Source organism: Salvelinus sp. IW2-2015, unplaced genomic scaffold, assembly GCF_002910315.2.
Source record: "Salvelinus sp. IW2-2015 unplaced genomic scaffold, ASM291031v2 Un_scaffold1478, whole genome shotgun sequence".
NCBI classification, from domain to species: Eukaryota; Metazoa; Chordata; class Actinopteri; order Salmoniformes; family Salmonidae; genus Salvelinus; species Salvelinus sp. IW2-2015.
Window position 1 is genome coordinate 195,102 of NW_019942934.1, and position 23,333 is coordinate 218,434.

At 41.8% G+C, this 23,333-nt stretch overlaps 1 protein-coding gene across 2 annotated transcripts in view; it reads right to left on the bottom strand.

Moving 5' to 3' along the window:
- LOC112070968 (zinc finger protein 609) overlaps positions 1–19,429 on the bottom strand; it is a 185,667-nt gene extending 166,238 nt beyond the window's left edge. Inside the window, exon 1 of one of the 2 annotated variants that reach the window (XM_070439199.1) lies at positions 19,310–19,429. The gene's annotated coding sequence lies outside the window, so the exon portion shown is untranslated. Of the gene's footprint in view, positions 1–18,977 lie in introns of both variants that reach the window. The other variant, XM_070439198.1, reaches the window with a different exon arrangement.
- Between the last annotated feature and the right edge of the window lie 3,904 nt (positions 19,430–23,333).

The following is a 23,333-nucleotide window of genomic DNA, read 5'->3' on the forward strand; positions in this document are numbered from 1 at the left end:
GTCAGAAGGCTAAGAGTTGATTATGCTTACGTCGCTTGATACTGCCTGAGCGATTTCCAATCTAATTTAAGAATTGTATTAAGACATGTGGGATGTAAAAATATATATATATATAAAAAGGTCAAATTAAAATATCTATTCTAGCCTTAGAGCAAACCAACAGCAACAGGCTCGGTGGCATTTCCACTGCTACAGTCTGCAATCTAGCACACAGCTCACTAACTGCTAACAGGTCCCTCATTCTTCCCCAGTCCTGTCCACTGAGCCAAGCAGCTCTGTGGGTGGGGGGAAGGGAATCCTGGGAAACATGCTGAGCCCTGCTGAGTGCTGCTGCTGTTTGCTCTGAAAACACTGCCTCATGCCGGCCCCGGATTAGCCAACAGTATGGGTTGGTGTTCGGTCAACCAGACACACAGTAAAACACACTCATTAACCTGTAATAGAAAGAACACGAAGAAAAACAAACCAAACAGATGGCTAATGTGTGCAACGTTGACAGATGAAACTAACATTACAAGACTAAGATAGAAGGTGAACAAGTAAAGCTGTCAGTAGTCATTGGGCTAGTTTACATGTGTTCATTTAACATGACCACAGTGAAGAAATTCACTTTTTGATCCACTAGCCACTGTGATAATAAAAATATTATATATATTTTTATTATTATATTTTATTTTTTTATTTTTTTTATCAGCCAAAATATGTCATCATTACAACAACAAAAAATAAGTAAAAAACATGAGCTGTTTTTCTGTTTTTCTGTTTTTATAAAACAAGAAATTCGGGCATAAAATTATAAACACCCGCCACCTGCCAAATCCAGGTAGATTTAGGTATTGGAGGGTAAGAATGTCTATTTCACCAGCCACTTTGACGAGTAGTCAATTTGCAGTGATCTACAGTGAGTGTCATATTTGTTAAATAAAAAAAGTCAAGTACGAGTACATGTGCGAGTACGAGTCCTAAAAATGCTGCAGTAGCTGTTTTTCAAACTTTTTCTGCTTCTTAGCCGCTAATCACACAAAGAAATAGGAATCCTATATCCCACCCCGGTCAAAAACACTGCCTGGCGGGGGAGCTGAATGAGTGAAGTGCTGATAGTTTCATTTCTGGTCTTATTTACTCTAAAGACTACAAAGTGAGACTGTCAGCGTGTTTTTTTGGGGGCTATTTACATGGGTTTAGTTCACAAGCTCTGTTGTTTTTCCAACGTTAGTTTCAGTCTGCTGCTGCAACTGATAGCGAAAAAGACGCCCTAGTCAGATCCCAAATCTCACAGACAGTAGTGACAGGACTCAAATGGCCCCGTTACCACAGTAACCTCCCGGCCTTTAAGGGGCAGCTGAAAATTTTGTCTATGATATATTTAGATTAAAAGACTCTGGCCATTAAAAAATGAAAAACAATTGAGCAATATACCACATAACCTCTTACTAATACATGACTTGTTTTAGAAACAATACAACGCAGAGTCATCCCTTAGTTTTTTGATGTAATCAATAAATATTTGGGCTGGTAATAAAAATGAGTGGCTGATTTTATTTTTATCTAGGTTCCACAGTGGCTGGTGAGCCAAAAAGTTTAGGCCCTGCAAGAAATGTATTACTAGTAATGGTATATTGCTTAATTTCATTTGATTTTTGTGACCTGTGTATTTTAACCAATGTATGTTAAAGCAAAAAAATGTAAATACAAATGGTAAAAAAACAGAAACAGTTCTACAACTGAACATCAATAATCAACAAAGTGCCCTAACCCTGACAAGCGGCTGAGTGATGTGGCTTAGTTATTATAGTTCAGGGGTCGACGCTGAATTTATTTACAAGGATTGCTTCCATGTAGAACTGTAGAAGCACAGAAACAAAAGTTTAGGAGCTCAATCTAGCACCATCAGTTGGTGGGACAAAATGTCACAGCTGCCCCTTTAAAACCTTTTCATGTGGGACTTGCAAATATCTAACGGTCGCCCCAGCATGATTTAAATAAAAAATAAGAAATTATGCACGTGATGTCAGAATGCACTCCCTGTTCCAAAATGTGATTGGTACGCAACAGGACAGTTATCCTCCGCTGCCCTCAAACCAAGACACACTGCCTTCTAATTATCTATAGGCTGCATCAACTTGTCAATTTCAAATAATTTTCCAACAAGTTTTATGTTCTATGAGTTTGAATTGAGGTGTGTATCCGCCTCAATAATTCACATAGAAGTAGCCCATTTCACTGTTGCGGACAACTCATAAGTTTGAAGCTTTTATGAGCCTTACAAACTTCTCTCTTCGAGGAGAGCCCAAGCACTTCCCCAGTGTTTCCGCAGATCAAGTATGCAGACATTTGCAAACTTTCCCTCATACATTTTCTATCTGGCACTCGCATTGCTTTCATTGTTGTTTTCCTTATAAACAATTTTGGACGTGTGTTCCTATCAAAGTAAGTGCCTTATTTTCTGTATATCCTGTTGTCATTTCTACTGTAGTATGTACAGTTGAAGTCAGAAGTTTACATACAACTTGGACAAATACATTAACTCAGTTTCCCAATTCCTGACATTTAATCCTAGTAACAATTCCCTGTTTTAGGTCAGTTAGGATTACCACTTTATTTTAAGAATGTGAAATGTCAGAATAGTAGTAGAGAGAATTATTTATTTCAGCTTTTATTTCTTTCATCACATTCCCAGTGGGTCAAAGTTTACATACACTAAATTAGTATTTGGTAGCAATGCCTTTAAATTGTTTAACTTGGGTCAAACTTTTCGGTAAGTTGGGTTAAATTTGGCCCATTCCTCCTGACAGAGCTGGTGTAACTGAGTCAGGTTTGTAGGCCTCCTTGCTCGCACATGCTTATTCAGTTCTGCCCACACATTTTCTATAGGATTGAGGTCAGGGCTTTCTGATGGCCACTCCAATACTTTGACTTTGTTGTCCTTAAGCCACTTTGCCACAACTTTGGAAGTATGCTTGGGGTCATTGTCCATTTGGAAGACCCATTTGCGACCAAGCTTTAACTTCCTGACTGATGTCTTGAGATGTTGCTTCAATATATCCACAAAATGTTATTTCCTCATGATGCCATCTATTTTGTGAAATGCACCAGTCCCTGCTGCAGCAAAGCACCCCCACAACATGATGCTGCCACCCCCGTGCACCCCCGTGCTTCACAGTTGGGATGGTGTTCTTTGGCTTGCAAGCCACCCCCTTTTTCCTCCAAACATAACGATGGTCATTATGGCCAAACAGTTCCATTTTTGTTTCATCAGACAAGCGGACATTTCTCTAAAGTACGATCTTTGTCCCCATGTACAGTTGCAAACCGTAGTCTGGCTTTTTTATGGCGGTTTTGGCTTTTCAATATAGGACATGTTTTACTGTAGATACTTTTGTACCCGTTTCCTCCAGCATCTTCACAAGGTCCTTTGCTGTTGTTCTGGGATTGATTTGCACTTTTCGCACCAAAGTATGTTCATCTCTAGGAGACAGAAAGCATCTCCTTCCTGAGCGGTATGACGGCCTTGAATACATCCACAGGTACACCTCCAATTGACTCAAATTATGTCAATTAGCCTATCAGAAGATTCTAAAGCCATGACATTTTCTGGAATTTTCCAAGCTGTTTGAAGGCAGTCAACTTAGTGTATGTAAACTTCTGACCAACTGGAATTGTGATACAGTGAATAATAAGTGAAATAATCTGTCTGTAAACAATTGTTGGAAAAATTACTTGTGTCATGCACAAAGTAGATGTCCTCATAGACTTGCCAAAACTATAGTTTGTTAACAAGAAATGTGTGGAGTGGTTGAAAAATAAGTTAATGACTCCAGCCAAAGTGTATGTGTAAACTTCCGACTTCAACTATATTTATGTATGTATGTACAGTGCATTCGGAAAATATTCAGATTCCTTGACTTTTTCCACATTTTGTTACGTTATCACGTACCCTATGATAGCTTTCAACTCAGGGCAACAATACAAGGCTGTGAGAAACAATAGTCTCCTTTATTTCAAGATGTCAAGTACAAGCATTGACTCCAGTAGTTAACTGGCTCACGTCATCCTAAAGCGTCTCATCTCATTGTAAACCCAAGATCCTCCAATTAGCACTCAGTGCTATGAGATGTCTACGCCATATTTAACAAGATGGCAACATCACCACACTTCCCGGTACTAATAAGCTATTCGTTGGAATCCATTCAAAACTGACAATCTGTTTTTACTTCAATGGCTTCAACTAACTAGCTTCAGAATGACTTCATCAGTTTGGCCTATTAGCCTAAATCAATAAGGCCTGGTCTAACAAATCCACGCTGCTAGCAGACCGGGCTTGACTAGTCCGCAACTAACGCACCTGAAGAAACTCTACAGGTTTTTTGCAACAGACAAAGTGAAAACACAATAGGCTTTTATTTGCAGGCCATAGGCTATCCTTCAGACAATTATGTAATTGTACAGTGCTTGTGTGGAAATGCCATAGGGACTGACTGGCATTTGGTTAATGCTGCAATATGTCACTTTTCTGGGCTACCCGGCCAAATTCGCATAGAAACATGTGTTATAGATCTGTCATTCTCATTGAAATCAAAGTATAAGAAGCGGTAGATCTATTCTATACGGACAATTTCTATGCTTCCCGTTCTTAAGTTTAGTTTTTTGCGTCTTTTACTTTCGTTTTTGTAGCTTCAAACATCTGAAATCTATTTTTGGTTATGGAAAATATAGTTCACAGCAGTTTAGATGGTACAATGATTCTCTGCACCATACTTGCTTGTTTTGTCACAAACTGAAATTAGGCCGACTATTAGAATTTTAGTAACTAGGAAATGGCGGAGCGATTTCTGCATAGTGCAACTTTAACCCATAGTTATGATTGCAAATGAGCAGGCTGTAAAGTCAGTTTGCGCCATCACAATTTTGCCTAGCACAAGAAAGGTTTTGTTCCATCGATCCCAGTAATCCTAGCCAGTGACATTACCAAAATAATCCCACATTAAACTGTAAACAAAGCTACTTCTCATTCTAGAGGGCACTCAATCTTATTGATTCATTCAGCTGCCTGATTCCTCTCTCACAGTATCTTCAGGGCGTCTAACTAAAAAACACTTTCATTCATCACATCAGCCTAAGGAACAAAGCTTCAACCCTGCTTATTATGGAGAAACTGTACTGACTGGGGAGCGCAGGACAAGAGTTATTGCCACAGTGATGTGTATTCAAAAAGGAACATGTTTCTGAAATTCTTTATAGGCCCTCATGTAATCTAGGGGAGAAATACAGTCCGATGCTCAAAACATTTGCCTTTCCTCCACCCTCCAGAGACAATAAGCCTGGACACCAAATTGGCACAGGATAGAAAATTCCTAGAGAAAAGGTTTTGATGACATTTAAGTACCAGAGACACAGAGGTTAACTGTGGACAGGTTATGTGGTCTGTCAATCAAAAATGAAGAATGTTGTGGTGAACTGTGACTTCCAGTGTTAACCACAGAGCCGAATGACGTCGTAGGGCCTAGGCTTACATCCTCACACCCACCTGCCAGCCATCACGGAACGTTCCAGAAGGCTCTGGCTGGGCTATGGAACCAGAGCCGTGTGACATTCAATACACGGACCGTAACTGATGGGACTGCAAGCCTAAAGCTGCAGATGAGACACTGCAAGCCTGACGGCAGTGTCCTGACTCCTGTCACAGGTCTGTACTCTTCAGTTTACTCTCCCTTCTTTCCTCAACACTGAGTTCTTACTGGCTGTCACTCTGCTGTCAGACGCAGGGTCAGAAGAAGGAAGAGAAGAACACTAAGCATTTTCCACATGTTAATAGAGTAGCCAGCCAAACAGAAAAAGTAGCCAGCTAGGTGCCCCCGGGACCGTGGGTGGGGGGTGGGGGGGGGGGTGGGGGTTGTCCCCCTTGGTTGAATTTGTTTTTCTGAAATGAGCTCTATTTTGGTGGCCTCTGATACGTCATAATGCCTTGATTACACCCGAAATACACAGCAAAATGATTTAATACTTTATTCACTTTACCTCCCAGATTGGAAAAATTTGTTTACAATTTCAAATGTATGAATTCAGTGTATTGTTAGTTTTTTGGGATATTGTCTAGGCCTATATGATCTGGACTCTTTTCTAAGTAAGAGAGCATTTAAGAAAAATATATATACATTTTTTACATTAACCTATCTAGTTAAAGGTTAAATAAAAAATAATTGAGATTAAAGTGTTAGTTTTACTGCAAGATATTAACTGCCACAATGATGTTTGTTCTTCAAAACTATGTATTTTACTAAAACAGAAAAAATTATTTAATAGCCGACCTTATCTTGAAAAATTAGAGCCATTTTCATGAAAAGAAACTTACATTTTCATTGGGAAAAAGAGCTACTGAGTAAATACTGTAATGTGGGTTGGATTGGACTGAGCCCCTACCTCTTCATTTTCAAGGTGATAATTGCATTTTTCTTCCCAACACAATACCGCAATAAATGTGAGTCTAGAGTTCAAAGATCTTCTTTGCTTGTTATTGCACACCGTTGGAAGGATTTGAACTTACATCGCAAGGGGTAATAGATGTCAGGAACTCGGTACCCGACAGCCGGCGCTAATGGAAAACACTGCACTTTTAATTCCCTCTGAGCTGAGGAGTACAGCCAGCCTTCAAAACACAACTCTATTTAAATGATTTAACGGAGAGATAACCAAGTGGAGGAGAATCKCAGAAATCCCCTGGTTATGCTTAAATAGGCAGTAAGACACTCAAGATGGTAGATTAGTTTACYAATTCTACTAATACCAAGCAACGTCATGAATGATCGTAATATCTTAGCATTACCAGCGATGGTTAAAAGTGTCCATCCATGACGGCTTCGATAGTTGAACAAACAGTATCAGACATTAAAAGACCTCAAATAAAAAATCATTTTGAATCAACCCCCAGTCACCTCAGTAGAAGTACCATTCAGGGTTTCCGTTAGCCGGTAATAGCCAGCTTTTGGGTGATTTATTTACATTTTTTAAAGACAATAAATACAACTGACACTTGCCAATTGTCTGGGAGAAGAAATACAAATCCCATTGCAAAACAATGCTTTTTTAAATCCCATTCATTGAAGGAAATACATTTGACCGGTCAATAGGTTAATAAGCCTAATTTAGTGGAATTAAATTGGCGCTTGCGTTTTCATTAGTTGTGTTTATGACACGCGCAAAGCATACAGCTACAGATACAGAGCTTATGAGCGGAAAATCTGTCAGACAGCGCGAGAGCTGCTGCAGCAGCTTCTTAAACAGCTCCTTCATTCCTGCTGGAGCCAAATGTGCTTTTTATAAGCCCAGTCACTGCGTAACAAATTCTAAACGCAATCACGTGTTAAAAGCCATTTTGTTGGCCACGATTAAAAATAMCTAAAAAAATAAATCTTCTTCCTCAAATGGTAATTGACGCGCGCTTCCCATTCCAGAGCCTGTATGCAACAACAAGCAGGCTTCAGCGTTGTCACATCACTTTGAAAAGAGCTGGAGGCCTTGTGCATTTTGAAAACGGAGCGTTTCACTTCATATGAGAGGCATGTCTTACCTTGCTTCAAAGTCAAATCCGACCATACAAACGTGGAGGCAATTATTTTATAAAGACTTCCATATGCCATTTGAAACCAGTCTTATTTCTCTCATGTCATAGTGGTTTTCTAAAATCAACTTTCTTTCATTGTCCAGTAGCCAAAGGCACATTCCTAGTTATATTAGCAACCCATGCTAGTTGTAGCATCTTTAGATCTCCCCTCTTTCAACATTTCGAATGGATATTTTCATCTCTTGTCACATGAAAGCGCTCGCATGTGCGGTGTGCTTTTGACAAGTGTTTTCCTGCTTATTGCATTACGGGAACGAACATTCGCCCATCCCTACTGCCTCGCCCTCGCGCGCGCGTGCGCCCATCCCTACTGCCTCGCGCGCGCGCGCCCATCCCTACTGCCTCGCGCGCGCGCGCCCATCCCTACTGCCTCGCGCGCGCGCGCCCATCCCTACTGCCTCGCGCGCGCGCGCCCATCCCTACTGCCTTGCGCGCGCGCCCATCCCTACTGCCTCGCTGCAGAAATAATAGTTTAACATTTTAAGCTAAACGTTCAGATCTGTTGCAACAGCTTTATAAAGTTGTTTTTATGTACCCTACTGATTGTACGAATTTCAGATCTACGGTCCCACAACTTTCCCAGAGTGAGTTTGGAAGTAGGCTATTTCTTTCTGGCACAGAACGGCATGCCGACCCACAGAGTACACCGAACGGCATGCCGACCCACAGAATACAAAGAACGGCATGCCGACCCACAGAATACACAGAACGGCATGCCGACCCACAGAATACACAGAACGGCATGCCGACCCACAGAGTACACAGAACGGCATCCGACCCACAGAGTACACAAGAACGGCATGCCGACCCACAAGAGTACACAGAACGGCATGCGACCCACAGAGTACCACAGAAGGCATTCCGCCCCACAGAAGGTACACAGAACGGCATGCCGACCCAACAGAACGTGCCACCAACAGAACGGCATGCGACCCACAGAGTACACAGACAGCGCCATGCCGACCCACAGAGTACACAGAACGGCATGCCGACCCACAGAGTACAACAGAACGGCATGCGACCCACAGAGTACAACAGAACGGCATGCCGACCCCACAGAGTACACAAGAACGGCATGCCGACCACAGAGTACAACAGAACGGCATGCCGACCCACAGAGTACACAGAACGGCATGCCGACCCACAGAGTAACAAGAACGGCATGCCGACCCACAGAGTACACAGAACGGCATGCCGACCCACAGAGTACACAGAACGGCATGCCGACCCACAGAGTACCAGAACGGCATGCCGACCCACAGAGTACAAGAACGGCATGACGACCCACAGAGTAACAGAACGCATGCGACCCACAGAAGTACACAGAACGGCATGCCGACCACAGAGTACACAGAAGGCTGCGACCCATAGAGTACACAGAACGGCATGACGACCCATAGAGTACACAGAACGGCATGACGACCCATAGAGTACACAGAACGGCATGACGACCCATAGAATATAGTTTTCTACTATGGGGGGGATAGTAGATTGACATAGGCTAGTGATTTTGATGTCCGTTACTCCTTTTGTTAGCGGAGGACAAAAGTAAACGTGGCAGTTATTATAACATTTTAAAAGTGTCGGAATTCTGTAAGAAGGACGCAGGTCGTGTTGCATCATCGAGATCTGTTTAGATGAATGACCGTAATCTAAAATGTGTTCCGAGCACTGTGGGTGGACGGCCTAATCAGGTTACACACCAAAATGCATATAGGTCTGGTAAATTTCTCAAAATGTCTGTTCAATTTAAAATGCTACTAGTCAAAATGTCCGGTGCCACATTTTCCCCTAACGGAAACCCTGGTAGCATTATCCATTCAGAAACACCCAGTCATTTTCTCAGTAGTAGTACCATTGTGCATTCTGAAAGGAAGACTCTGAATACCCTCCAAGGCACTCGAGAAGAAGGTTCCGTTAGGGACTCTGAATAGATGGAAAGAAAGCTTCATTAGGGCAGATTTATTCAAAGGCTGTTCTTATGGTGGTTGTTCCAGGAGCTCAATACCACTTGTTTGGCAAATTATTTTAAAATGTGTAGCCAAATGGAAGTCCTGTGCTAGCTGACACACGATTCACATCCACCTATTCCTGACTATGAAAGTCTGCTGGTTTTGTCAAGAGCTGTATTATGCAAAGGGATGTGCAAGGAATATAAACAATCATAGACAGTCCTAACCTCATATTGCAAGGTTAACAATGCAATTGATTTTCACATGATGTTTTGCAATTGATCAAAGCTTCTAAGCTCCGGGTCATACAGGCCAGCATTGCTAAGGCAAGATAGACTAAAATACTGGGCCAGTTAAAGCAGGAAACAGGTTTCAGACACCTAGACAAACACTCCTGACCGTCAGTGTACCCTGTTTTTGGTAAGCTATTGGGTGCATACACTTCATGATACTAGGTAGGCCATCATTGTAAATAAGAATTTGTTAACGGACTTGCCTACTTAAATAAAAGGTATTTCAAAAAAAATTATTAGAAAAATTCTAAAAACTGGCTAGAGTTTCTCCTCTCGTCTCTCCTGACATCAGCTGTTAAAATGTGAACTAGGCTTACTTTTACTTTACTGCTTATTGGGTAAAAGTTTGTCGATTTGAAAATGAAGTTCATTGACGGTCTCCATCCATAAAAATCGGCAGTTACGATTATACAATTACCATGATGACTAACTAGCCTAGCTTAAGCCTGGTAAACCAATATGAACATGACAACTTAAGCCCGTCCGTTCACCACACGACTTTCAAAAATCTCTGAGCCTCTCACATTAAACGACCATCTTTTCTGTATTTTTGGGGGGTCTTGTCAACGTGGTGTTGAGCACACTAAATGATGTGGCACAGACAGGGGGAGGGGGGTCACACACTACAAGGTTCTTCACTTGGTCGTGAGGATTCTCCATTCCACGCTGTCTCACCAAAACAATGTAGCCAAAGATTATAGGGTCCCCTAGGAAACACTGACCAACACTTTGTTTCCTACCCAGTTTTGATCTAAATCTAAAATTGCAACATTTGGTTTAAAATAAAGCCTAGTATTTTTGCCCATATCGTGGCAGTGTGGAAATGAGCTCAAATGATTGCAGGAAATGCAGAAATTTATGGAAATGCAGGAAGTTATTTTTGGTTGAAGTTGAATTGAACAGTATAAACCAATCAGAATGGAGAAAGACACTTAGAATATGTTTTGCCACCCTAGGATCACTCACACCTCATTAAGCAAATTTACAACTTTTATTAAATCAGAAACATAAAATACTGTCAAAAATGTGAAAAATACCATGACATGATATTTTGGGCATATCGCCCAGCCCTAAGGCGAAGGCAGATGTTGGCTTACTTGCGCCTTGTCTATTTGTTTGCCGTGGCGTGTGATACCGCCCACTCACACCTCTTCATTGTTGAGGTGTTGCTGCTACTATCCTGTTTGACTGGAGAATATAAAAAGCATCTAGGCTGAGGGCTTAGGAAGAATGTTGTAAGTTCTAGACCATTTCCTCAATAGTATTCTTGGACAATGGATATTAGCTTATTTATCAGTGAAAAGAGAGACATCAATCCTTTATGCCTATTTCTGTCATTGTACAAATACATTCTCCAGCGTATCCATCCTCAAAGTGAAAGCCGTCTTTATTCTCAGAGGAGAACCGTGACCCTTTTACCTGTAGACCTTAAGCTGAATACATTTCAACGTTATTATGGAGTTCTTCCATACTCCTAGTCTGGCTGTTTGATAACCATTTTTCAGAGGTACTTTGAAGACTAGACATGTATCAAAGTACACTGTAGTTTAATCCTATTGCCTACATTTTGTGCTATGCTCTCTTTCAATAGGCCTAAATGCTTCTCGCTGACAAACATAACCGTCGCGATAGCAGCGATTCATTAACATAGCGTAACGTTTGTTCACCTCCCAGACCAGAGAAGCCTATTCTACCTTCTGCAGTGGCTCGTATCCAGTTAGGCAAATCCTTTAGCGTTTATGTGACTAGACCATGAACATTGCATGCAACATCGATTGCATGAATCAGAAATATCACGACTAACATTAGCGTGGCCTTGGGAAAGTTATGGAGTCGTTGTTGAAAATTACATCCTGAGGTTTCATCGGCGTGTAAAATAACTACCTTCTACATTTTGCTGTTATTGTGTTTTCTCATTGTTGTTGCCAATTCATGCCCTCATTTATCTTAGTCGAGACCTATGATCTGATTAAATCACTCCATTGGTGCGTCACAAGGTCGCTGATATCCTTCGCTAGGTGACGTTAGTATAAAGGTCAGCTAAGTCTCACTCCCTTTTCACTTGCTATCATGCAGCCTCTTGGCTGAGACCCCGGCGGCCTATGGAAGAGGAGATTTGTTGTCAGAGTAAAAAGCAAACTGAAATTGCCCGATCTCACTGTACATCTGTTGGCCCTCATTCTGAGAGGTAGACCAGAGAGCGAGCCACTGTCGTTTTGGAATGACAGCAACCCCAGGCTCGTATCTCCGATCATTAATCACAACCAATTGAATTTAGAATGAGAAGGATAATATTGGTGTAACCAAGGACTAGGATTTTTCTGTTGGCAATTGATTAATTTAATCCTCCAGAGGCTATGTGAAAGTAATATTATAATTTGACCTCAGGCTTTTATTTGTGATTGTTTTACATAAGGAAAACGCTTTTTATCAATTCAAAGAAATGTGAACTGATAGGCTGACGAACTGGATGGCACTCAAATAGTTTGTCTCAAGGAGTTAAGGTGAATTAACAACTTACGATAGAGGATAAACAATAGCATTTTGAGGAGCTTTACATTTACAAAGACTTTGACAAGTAGCAAGCCCCCCCCCCCCCCAGGACATCTCCAGTGAGGATTTTAAAGCAGTGGTTGCATGACAGAATGTAGGCCTTGTCTAACGCTTACAGCAATTCAAAGTCCTCTACTTGCTATGGCGGCCGTGAATTACATTGCATGCTAATGGCCCGTGGGACTGTGGTGTATTTTTAGTATCGGGCCTGCCATTTTCATTTTATTGTATTTGCCATTTTAAACTTTAATAGTTACGCTCYGAGACATTAGGCCTATATGGGTAGTCATTTAAAAAAAGTTGCGGTGTACCATCAGTTTTGCGGCTCAATACTGTCCAATGGCCTCCCAGCTCCAAAACCCTTTCTCACCAATAAAAAGAGGGGGGGGGGGAAATCAAGGCTCTTCAATACTAAGGATTATTGTCTAGAAGAAGAGGGCCTTTGTGTATTGAGGTCACCTAGGCCTATAGTCTAGTTGTAGGTAAATCCCCATATAGGCTGTAGGCTACAAAAGGGGAACTATTGAAATGAGACGTCACATGATCTAGTAATGAGAAAGTTCAGTCCTGACTTAGGCCTGTAGCCTAACCTTCTCCCTTTTCCATTGGCTAACCTTAACTCTGAAACTTGTTCTATGCATGAGGCTTTTAATATCAGAAAATGTTCACAACCCCACCATATGATCAACAGCCAGGGGTTATTCTTTATTTTTTTGGAGGATATGACAGTCTATTGCAATTCAGTCGCCCKGTATTTTTTGGGACGGTATTTCTTTCTGATCTATGGTTTGAAGTGACTGAAATATAGCTTGATAAAAGAGGAACCGCTATTAGCGGCCATCTGATCTTACATTTCCACGATTAGATTAACTAAACACTGCATTTGTGTTTGGGAGACTCTGTCCCAAACAAATGGTTGGTAGAAAGGTTTCTTATTGGCTCAACTTTTTCCACACGTGATGTAGAATGTTGGTCCCCTTAACCATTTCTCTTTTTTGAAAGTACAATCATTAGCCTACATCTGTCACATTATCAAAAGACCTGATTGGTTGCCGAGTGAACCACAGTTATTGGATAATTGTGATATTGATTGGAACATCGTTCTTTTAACCCCACCCCATTGGTTGCTGAGTGAACCACAGTTATTGGATAATTGTGATATTGATTGGAACATTGCTCTTTAACKCCCCCCCCCCCCCAATATGCTACTACACGGACAAAGCGAGCAGTGTTAGGTGTAGTGTGAGTGCCTCTACACGTCGTTGGTACTGAAGACTAAACTGTGATACGGACAGTATTCCTTCACAGGATCGGTTGCACTTAAATGACCCATTGGCTACACACCGACTGATGACACACCAGATAGGATTTATGTGCTCCAGCAGGGGACAGCCGGAGATCCCTGAAAGAGCAGTGAGCTGAGCTAGTAAAGCTGAGGCGTTATGTGTTCAGCATAAGGTAGAACAGTTCATGATGTGTTGTGGCGTGTGCTAGGCTGTGAAATGTTTCTCATATCTGAGCTAGAAAGAAAGCTGAGCCTTTCGAGCAGTAGCCTATAGAGGACATGCAAGTCTAGCTATGTTGTCGTCATTCATTTGGCTAGGCCTATTTCAGTTAGCCTGGTTTCTTATGCCTATTAAAAAGGTGAAGGCAAGATTCTACATCAGACATTTTGAAATAGCATAAAGCCACTACACTATTTTGGCCCCGATTTAGCTGTCCCAGACAAGTTTTTTTTGAGATCGGAGACAAAATATCCATATGGCTGCCTCCTCGGGGCATAGCTGTCACCGACACTCATTTAATGTGAGCAGGTCAGAGATGTAATCTGAGGGCAGATTAATAAACAAACTAATATCGTAATTATAGGACGCTTTATGGATTTATGTTAAGATCAAAGGGGAAACAACACAATAGTCATCAGTGTTGCATTGACCCTGCAGACTGAACGCAAGTGTCTGGTGGTCAAGCAACAACAAACGCACTGCTTGATTGACAGGGGGTGAGACTAGGTCTGTGTGGAAAGGACATGGAGAGAGAGAGGGAGGAGAGGAATGACTCAAGTAGCGGAGTAAAGTATTTTAAAAAATGGACGCCACATTTAACAAATCAAACATTCAAATACAGTGAAAGAAGGTCAAGTAAAAACCCAAACCGTTCCGTGCATAAATACCAGTGTACAGTAAAATACGGTATACCACCCAGGCCTACTTTGCCTTCAACTCCACTTAGCACAGATTAACCAGGCGGATAGCAGGGTGAGATGGGGGATCTGTTAATAACACAGCAAGCTTAGAAAGATTCCACTACATAGAGACATGACTACATGGAACTCTATTCCACATCGGGTAACGGGTAACAGATGCAAGCTGTAGAATCAGATTTGTTCTTTTTTAAATACACATGCAACAGCGGGGACTGTGACAACACAAACATAGGCGCAGACATACATACACACACCATACGCACTATATATATATATAACACACACATACATATAAACACACACACGGATGTTGTGTTGTAGATATGTGGTAGTGGAGTAGGAGCCCGAGGGCACACTTAGTGTGTTGTGAATTCTGTAATTAATTTATTGTAATGTTTTTAAAATTGTTTAACTGCCTTCATTTTGCCGGACCCCAGGAAGAGTAGCTGCACGTCAACAAAATAATGTTTCCGGAACGCTTATCTTACTGGTGACTAACTAGAAATGAATTCAAAAGAATCTGAGATAGTGGGTGTCATGGCTTACTGAAATGACATTGAACGACCCTCATGTGACTTACAAAATGTAAACATTGTTTGACTTGGGTACAGAACATAAACTTACTTGGTTCTTCATGTCAGAATTTGTCTTAAACCTTTAAAAATGATTTTATAGAAAGTTGGGTCATGCCGTTGAGGGCAACTAGGTGTACTGGATGCTGTACACACTTTATCACAACCAGCTGCAGGATTTAACATGGTGTCCATAACAAGCCTGTTTGTAGTTCCTCAAGTTGCAGCAGGGAGAATCTTTTTTTTTCTTCTTTTTTTTAAGACAATGCACCAAGAGAGAAAACAAAACATTCTACTTGCTAGACAGTAATGTGCCATTTCGCAGACTTTTACATTTTATCCAAAGCGACTTAAGAGTTATGAATGCAAACATTTTACGTTAAGGGTGGTCCCGGGAAATCAAACCTACTATCCTGGTGTTGCAAGCTCCATGCTCAACCAACTGAGCTACAGAGGACCATAGACAATACTGTAACATTCCAGAGGAGACAGACTCTAGAACACAGGTCGCCAAGATCAAGGGCTGCGGACGTAACCATTAGTCCAAGAAAAAGTCATCTCCCTTGGGGGAGCAGATGAATAGGCTAATCAAAGTGGCAGGTTTGTTTACACCAAACAGGAAGTATGACTTTCTTTTAAAGAAAATTCACACGCCTGCCTGTGATGACCATACCAGGTTATCCGACTTCTAAAACCACTGTAGCAATTGGAGGGGGGAGGGGGTGGGGCAGTGCGAGGTCCCAAAGTGGGGATCAACCTCAGGTCACCAAGACCAAAGAACAGCAACAATAACCACTGTTAAAATAAATCTAGCCTCCTTGGTAGACTGGCTATTATCAACGGCAGTTTTGTTAACAGAAGGGAAATGAGGATACCTAGTCAGGTGTCCAACTGAAATGTGTCTTCCACATTTAACCCAACCCCTCTGAATCAGAGAGGTGGTGGGGGGGGGCTGCCTTAATTCGACATCCATGTCGTCGGCGCCCGGGGAACAGTGGGTTAACTGCCTAGCTCAGGAGCAGAACGACAGAGTTTTACCTTGTCAGCTCAGGGATTCGATCCAGCAACCTTTTGGTTACTGGCCCAACGCTCTAACCACTAGGCTACCATAACCAGTAATGCCTTGCAATCTTACCACAAAGAAATATAGATTGAATAAATGTTGATGGTAGACCTGTGATTTCACCACGCCTCTTTGACTTGAGTAATCCAACCAAGGAGCATGTTGGGTAGTCTGGGAGCCCTTTATAGTGTCAGGTAAAATGGCTCCCCAAGGAAAATACTGTGAAATACAGGACCAGTCAAAAGTTTTTTTTAGTAGGTTGGCTCAGCCTTTTGCAAAGAACATGCTGATATCACTGTTATTTAGTGTACCAAAACATACTGTACCAGTCAAAAGTTGACACACCGAATATTTCAAGGGTTTTTCTTTATTTTTATGATTTTCTACATTGTAGAAACTATGAACTAACACATGGAATCATGTAGTAACCCCCAAAAAAGTGTTAAACAAAACAAAGTATGTATTTTATATTTGAGATTCTTCAAAGTAGCCACACTTTGCCTTGATGACAGCTTTGCACACTTGGCATTCTCTCCACCAGCTTCGTGAGCTAGTCACCTGGAATGCATTTCAATTAACAGYAGTGCCTTGTTAAAAGTTCCTTTGTGGAATTTATTTCCTTAATGCATTTGAGCCAATCAGTTGTGTTGTGACAAGGTAGGGTTGGTAAACAGAAGACAGCCCTATTTGGTAAAAGACCAAGTCCATATTATGGCAAGAACAGCTCAAATAAGCAAAGAGAAACGATAGTCCATTATTACTTTAAGACATGAAGGTCAATCAATCCGGAAAATTTCAAGAACTTTGAAAGTTTCTTCAAGTGCAGTTGCAAAAACCATCAAACGCTTTGATGAAACTGTCTCTCATGAGYACCGCCACAGGAAAGGAAGACCCAAAGTTACCTCTGCTGCAGAGGACAAGTTCATTAGAGTTATCAGCCTCAGAAATTGCAGCCCAAATAAATGCTTCACAGAGTAACAGAGTTCAAGTAACAGACATCTCAAAATCAACTGTTCAGGGGTGACTGCGTGAATCAGGCCTTCATGGTCGAATTGCTGCAAAGAAACCACTACTAATGGACACCAATAAGAAGAAGAGACTTGCTTGGGCCAAGGAACACACGCAATGGACATAAGYCCGGTGGAAATCTGTCCTTTGGTCTGATGAGTCCAAATTTTAGATTTTTGTTTAAAACCGCGGTGTCTTTGTGAGACGCAGAGTAGATGAACAGATGATCTCCGCATGTGTATTTCCCACCGTGAAGCATGGAGGAGGAGGTGTGATGGTGCTTTGCTGGTGACACTGCCAGAGATGTATTTAGAATTCACGGCACARTMARCCAGCATGMCTACCACAGCATTRTGCAGCGATACGCCATACCATCTGMTTTGRYCTTAGTMGGACTATCATTTGTTTTTCAACAGGACAATGACCCAACATACCTCCAGGCTGTGTAAGGGCTATTTGACCAAGAAGGAGAGTGATGGAGTYCTGRATCAGATGACCTGGCCTCCKCAATCACCCGACCTCWACCRWATTGAGATGGTTTGGGTTGAGTTGGACGGCAGAGTGAAGGAACAAGTCAACAAGTGCTCAGCTTATGTGGGAACTCCTTCAAGACTTTGGAAAAGCATTCCAGGTGAAGCTGGTTGAGAGAATGCCAAGAGTGTGCAAAGCTGTCATCAAGGCAAAGGGTGGCTACTTTGAAGAATTTAAAATAAAAAATATATTTTGATTTTTTTAACACTTTTTTGGTTGCWACATGATTCCATATGTGTTATTTCATAGTTTTGATGTKTTCACTATTATTCTACAARGTAGAAAATAGTAAAAAAMAAAMAAAMAAAACCCCTTGAATGATTAGGTGTGTCCAAACTTTTGACTGGTACTGTATGTTTTGGTACACTTAATAACCGTCATGTCAGCATGTTCTTTGCAAAAGGCTGAGGCAAACTACAACAACAAAAAACACCAACTTGATTTTTGATAGACACGCTGTTAGCTAAGTAATGTAATTTGCTCTGAATAAGACTTGCGCATCTGCGAAATTACTAATTACTAAAATTACTAAAATGTCAAACGTAGCTAGCTAAATGTGGATAGCTAGCAATATCTCATCAAGTCATTTAGGGAAACGCATGACAAGTGTACACAAGCATTGGTATAGCATAGATATGTTTTAAATGGCTAACGTCTGTAATATATATATATATATATATATATATATGACATAGTTAATACATGTAATATTATAACTTGCTATCTAAACTGCTTGTTAAATGGCCAGTTTCATTCTAGCTGCTACAGTCCTACAATGTCCTCATCGGAGTCCATGTTGAACATGTATTTAGTGGCTAAACATTATTCCCACAAATGCACACATTACATCAGGGCATTATCCTACTAGGATAATTATATGGCTAGGGAACAGTATTTTAGGACAAGAGGCGAATAACTCATGCCGGGTGATTGTGTGGAAATAGCTGCTCCTCCTGGGTCCTCAGACAAAGAGGGGTTCACCAAAGCAATGCACGAAAGCAGTTGTTAGCCAGAGAAGCTAACTGTCAGCTAGTTAACTAGCGCGCTTTACAGGTTAGCATTAGCTAACGAAGCTAGCTCATGCGCTTACTAACTAGCAGGCTAGCTAAGTCCCGTGTTCTAAAGTATAGAACAAATTCCTTCACTAGTATAAAACTTAATGTTGTTGGCTAACTTACCCTCTTGACAAACCCAATCCAGCGAATGTTTACGTACACTCCATAGATCCTGATAGTAAAGGTAAAACCACTTTGATGACCACCGACCCCCCCCCCAATGTGCAAATATACACAGACAAATCAATCAACGTGCTCCCAAGAAATCCAACGCCAGGGGAATGGAACGGCTAATTCACGGGGCTGCTGCCATCACACGTTGAGATCCCGTTGAAAATTCAAAAATACCGGTTACGATGGGGATTTCAAATTCAGTTTAAAGCCCTGGTTGGAAATAAAGCATATCCTTTCTGTAGTCCAAATTGTAAAATCCGATATTCTGGCAGTTTCCTCACCAGTTTAATTCCTGGACTTGATTTCGTTGAAATCTCTCATTTCTTGATGGCTGTTTGGATCGTTCAATGCTGAGGGGAGCGATACAATGTAACCAACAAGCAGAACGAGCCACTTGCAAATTCAGGAAAAAAGAGCTGCGTGGACTGAACCGCTTGAGGCGATAGATACAACCATAGAGAATGATAGAGGCCTCTAGTGGCCAAAAAGGTCATTCTAGCACGGGCAGCGCCATTGAGGGCTTCCACCACATTTCCGCCATTTTAAAGTAGTCAAAGTAGTCAACTGGGTGGGGATTCGTATGGGTTGTAAAGCCTCAATGGCGCCGGCCATGCTGTCTCAGACGCTATAAAGGCACCGATAGCAAGATGAGTCCTCTATCTATCTCTATGGGTACAACACCAGCTGAGAAGAACTGGAAGAAGATCATGGAGGGGATTGGGGATGTTTTGTGAATGAGTCTCCTATTTTTTTTTTTTATATTTTTTTTTTATTTAACCTTTATTTAACTAGGCGTTATGAACAAATTCTTATTCTTATTTACAATGACGGCCTACCCCGGCCAAACCCTAAGCCGGACGCCGCTGGGCCAATTGCGCTCCGCCCTATGGGACTCCCAATCACAGCCGGTTGTAATACAGCCTGGAGTCAAACCAGGGTTTGTAGTGACACCTCTAGCACTGAGATGCAGTGCCTTAGACCGCTGCGCCACTCGGGAGACATCCTATGGGGACTTGGATGATTTCATTATTGACATGACAGGAAAAATATGGTTCTTTGTAAATGCGTGGCAAAAGAAGAGACATAGCTCCATTATTTATTTTTTGGGGGGGCTGTTAAAATCACACATGTACGTTGTGCTTAAGATGAGATAACAAGGCTACTCTACAAAAAAAAATGGTTCAATACAAATATTTAAAAAATACACCTCGGATTTTATATCATATTTTCCACATGGAGTCTGTTTCATATAAATACACTTGAAACATTATTTCTGGATTCTGTCTCAACTGCATAGAGGTTTAATGCAGAGTATTGTGTTTGTTTATTTCCTCYGGTTGACAGCACAGTTATGGATATCAAAGATACCAAAAACAGGTGAATGGCAAATAAAACTGCAGTTGCCTTGTCACAGCAAAAAAAGCACAGCCAGAAGAGGACTGGCCARCCTTCATAGCCTGGTTCCTCTCTAGGTTTCTTCCTGGGTTTTGGCCTTTCTAGGGAGTTTTTCCTAGCCACCGMGCTTCTACACCTGCATTGCTTGCTGTTTGGTGTTTTAGGCTGGGTTTCTGTACAGCACTTTGAGATATCAGCTGATGTAAGAAGGGCTATATAAATACATTTGATTTGATTTAGATTTTAGTGAAATGTTTCTTATCTGGGTAATCAAATATCAGTCGGGTGCATATACTCACTTCTAATTGAGTAGTGGTGATACTTGTTCAGCTCAATCCAGTTTCAGTGATAGACTACTACGGATTTGAGGCGGCAGGTAGCTTAGTGGTTAGAGCGTTTGGCCAGTAACCGAAAGGTTGCTGGATCGAATCCCCAAGCTGACAAGGTAAAAATCTGTCGTTCTGCCCCTGAACAAGGCAGTTAACCCATTGTTCCCCGGCAGGCTGTCATCGTAAATTAGAATTTGTTCTTAACTGACTTGCCTAGTTAAATAAAAAAATGTACTGGTCTGAAAATGACCCAAACAACACAGTTGGGGTCCAGTCAGTGGAGAAGGAAAGTGTGTGAATGTCTGTAACAAAAAAAAGTGAGTAATGGTTTGAATAAGGATGGAACATAATTACCCTCTAACACTAATCTTCACAGTTGAGATGGCTACTGAAGTGAGGGCAGATCTTGCCAGTTTAAACTCCAGCAGAAAAGCCGTACTAATGAGCAGGCTGTCCAAGGTCTACCCATGCCTCACTTCAGAGCTCACTGAGGCTAATTGTTAGAGAGAAACCAGGCATCAGCTGCAGGACAGGCAAACGTGTCATGCTATTTGTCATACAGCAGCGCAGAGATAACCTCTCGTGTTTACTCTCCTTCTGTAAGGTGGGAGGAAAAGCAGGAAGGAGGAGGGATGATACTCGCTCTTCCCACTCCACAGAGGCATTCTGAGCTGGTTATCCGAGCAACAAGGATATGATCATGTTGCCTTTAACATGACAGAGGGAATCATCTTGTCGGCTCTGCGAGGCAGTGGGCACAGGGAGGCCAGGGGAAACTGAATTAATGGGTTCATTTTCACCCAGTGAGGGCGGCAGTCAGGGTTGGCACTCCATCTTCTCGTTGCCTCCTCCACTCTGTGCACACTGCACTCATGCTGGCTTACCTTATCATCCGCACACACACACACACACACAGGAACAGCTTCCATTTTGAAGCAGGCAGGGATGTTTTTTTTATCTGTCTCTTTCTGCCTTTCTGTCTGTCTCTCTCTCTATCTCTGGTTTCAGTGCTAAACAGCAGACGGCACAGTTAGGGAACAGATATCACTGTTGATTTMCTCTCAGAGTCAGAGGCTTTATGCCGTGCTATCTGTAAGGCTCACAAGGACTCAGCATAAATTAACAGGCTGTGTCAGGAACACACATTTCACTTGCTTAAAATTGTAAATCAGTCATTACAGACTTGATCACCTTTGTAGGGGTGTGTGTGTGTGTTTTCATGTGTGTATGCACATTAGGGTGGGTGTATGTGTGTACGTGTTTGTGTGAGAACATGAATGCAAGGCAGGGTGTGTGTGTCTTTTACTCCTGATTACATTTTTAATCAATGCCCGTCTCATCGTGAGCTAGGGAAGTCTGGAGCGGAATTTACATTTCATTTGATTCCCCTCTCTGGTCTGACTGGCGCTCGCTAGCACTCGCTATGCTAATGAATCAGTCATTCTAATGAGCTGTTCGAGGGAGATGGGGAAGAGTAATGAAGGGGGGGATAAAGGCAGAGCCAGCCTCCTGATTTTCTCCCTGCCTTTGTGTCATCTGTGCCGCATTATCATGGTAAACCGACAATGCAGTACGCGGAGCTAGCACTTCCTTAGCTAGCAACACATTGCAGATGTTCCCTTTCTCTTATCTCCGTGGACAGCTTAATTTGACAGAGAAGGGCAACAAAGAACAGGATGCGAGAAATGGCGTGTGATTCAAAATAGGGAAAGACAAGAAGGGATGCGTCTCAAATGGCACCCTATTCCCTACATAGTGCACTACTTTTGACCAGAACCCTATGGCCCCTGGTACCCTATTCCCTACGTAGTGCACTACTTTTGACCATGACCCGTAGGGTTCTAGTCAAAAGTAGTACACTGCGTAGGGAATAGGATGCCATTTAGGATGCATGTAAGACAAGCATGAAGGCGGACATCAAATGGTGATATTCAGGCAGGGAGGGTTCTGCGCTTCGGTGTCATTGTCATACCTTTTGTCATGTACAAAGAGAGCCACTGATGTCACAAATGAAAGAGGAACTTCTCACACAACCTGTCCTCTTAAATAGATTTGCACTGCAGAAGCACCTTTCGCACACTAACGTACAGTACCAGTCAAAAGTTTGGACACACCTACTCATTCAAGGGTTTTTATTTATTTTTACTATTTTCTACATTTGTAGAATAATAGTGAAGACATCAAAACTATGAAATAACTCATATGGAATCATGTAGTAACCAAAAAAGTGTTAAACAAATCAAAATGTATTTTAGATTCTTCAAAATAGCCACCCTTTGCCTTGTTGACAGCTTTGCACACTCTCGGCATTCTCTCAACCAGCTTCATGAGGAATGCTTTTCCAACAGTCTTGAAGGAGTTCCGAAAATTGCTGAGCACTTGTTTGCTGCTTTTCCTTCACTCTGCCGTCCAACTCATCCCAAACCATCTCAATTGGGTCAAGGTCGGGTGATTGTGGAGGCCAAGTAATCTGATGCAGCACTCCATCACTCTCCTTGGTCAAATAGCCCTTACACAGCCTGGAGGTGTGTTTTGGGTCATTGTCCTGTTGAAAAACAAATTATAGTCCCTCTAAGTGCAA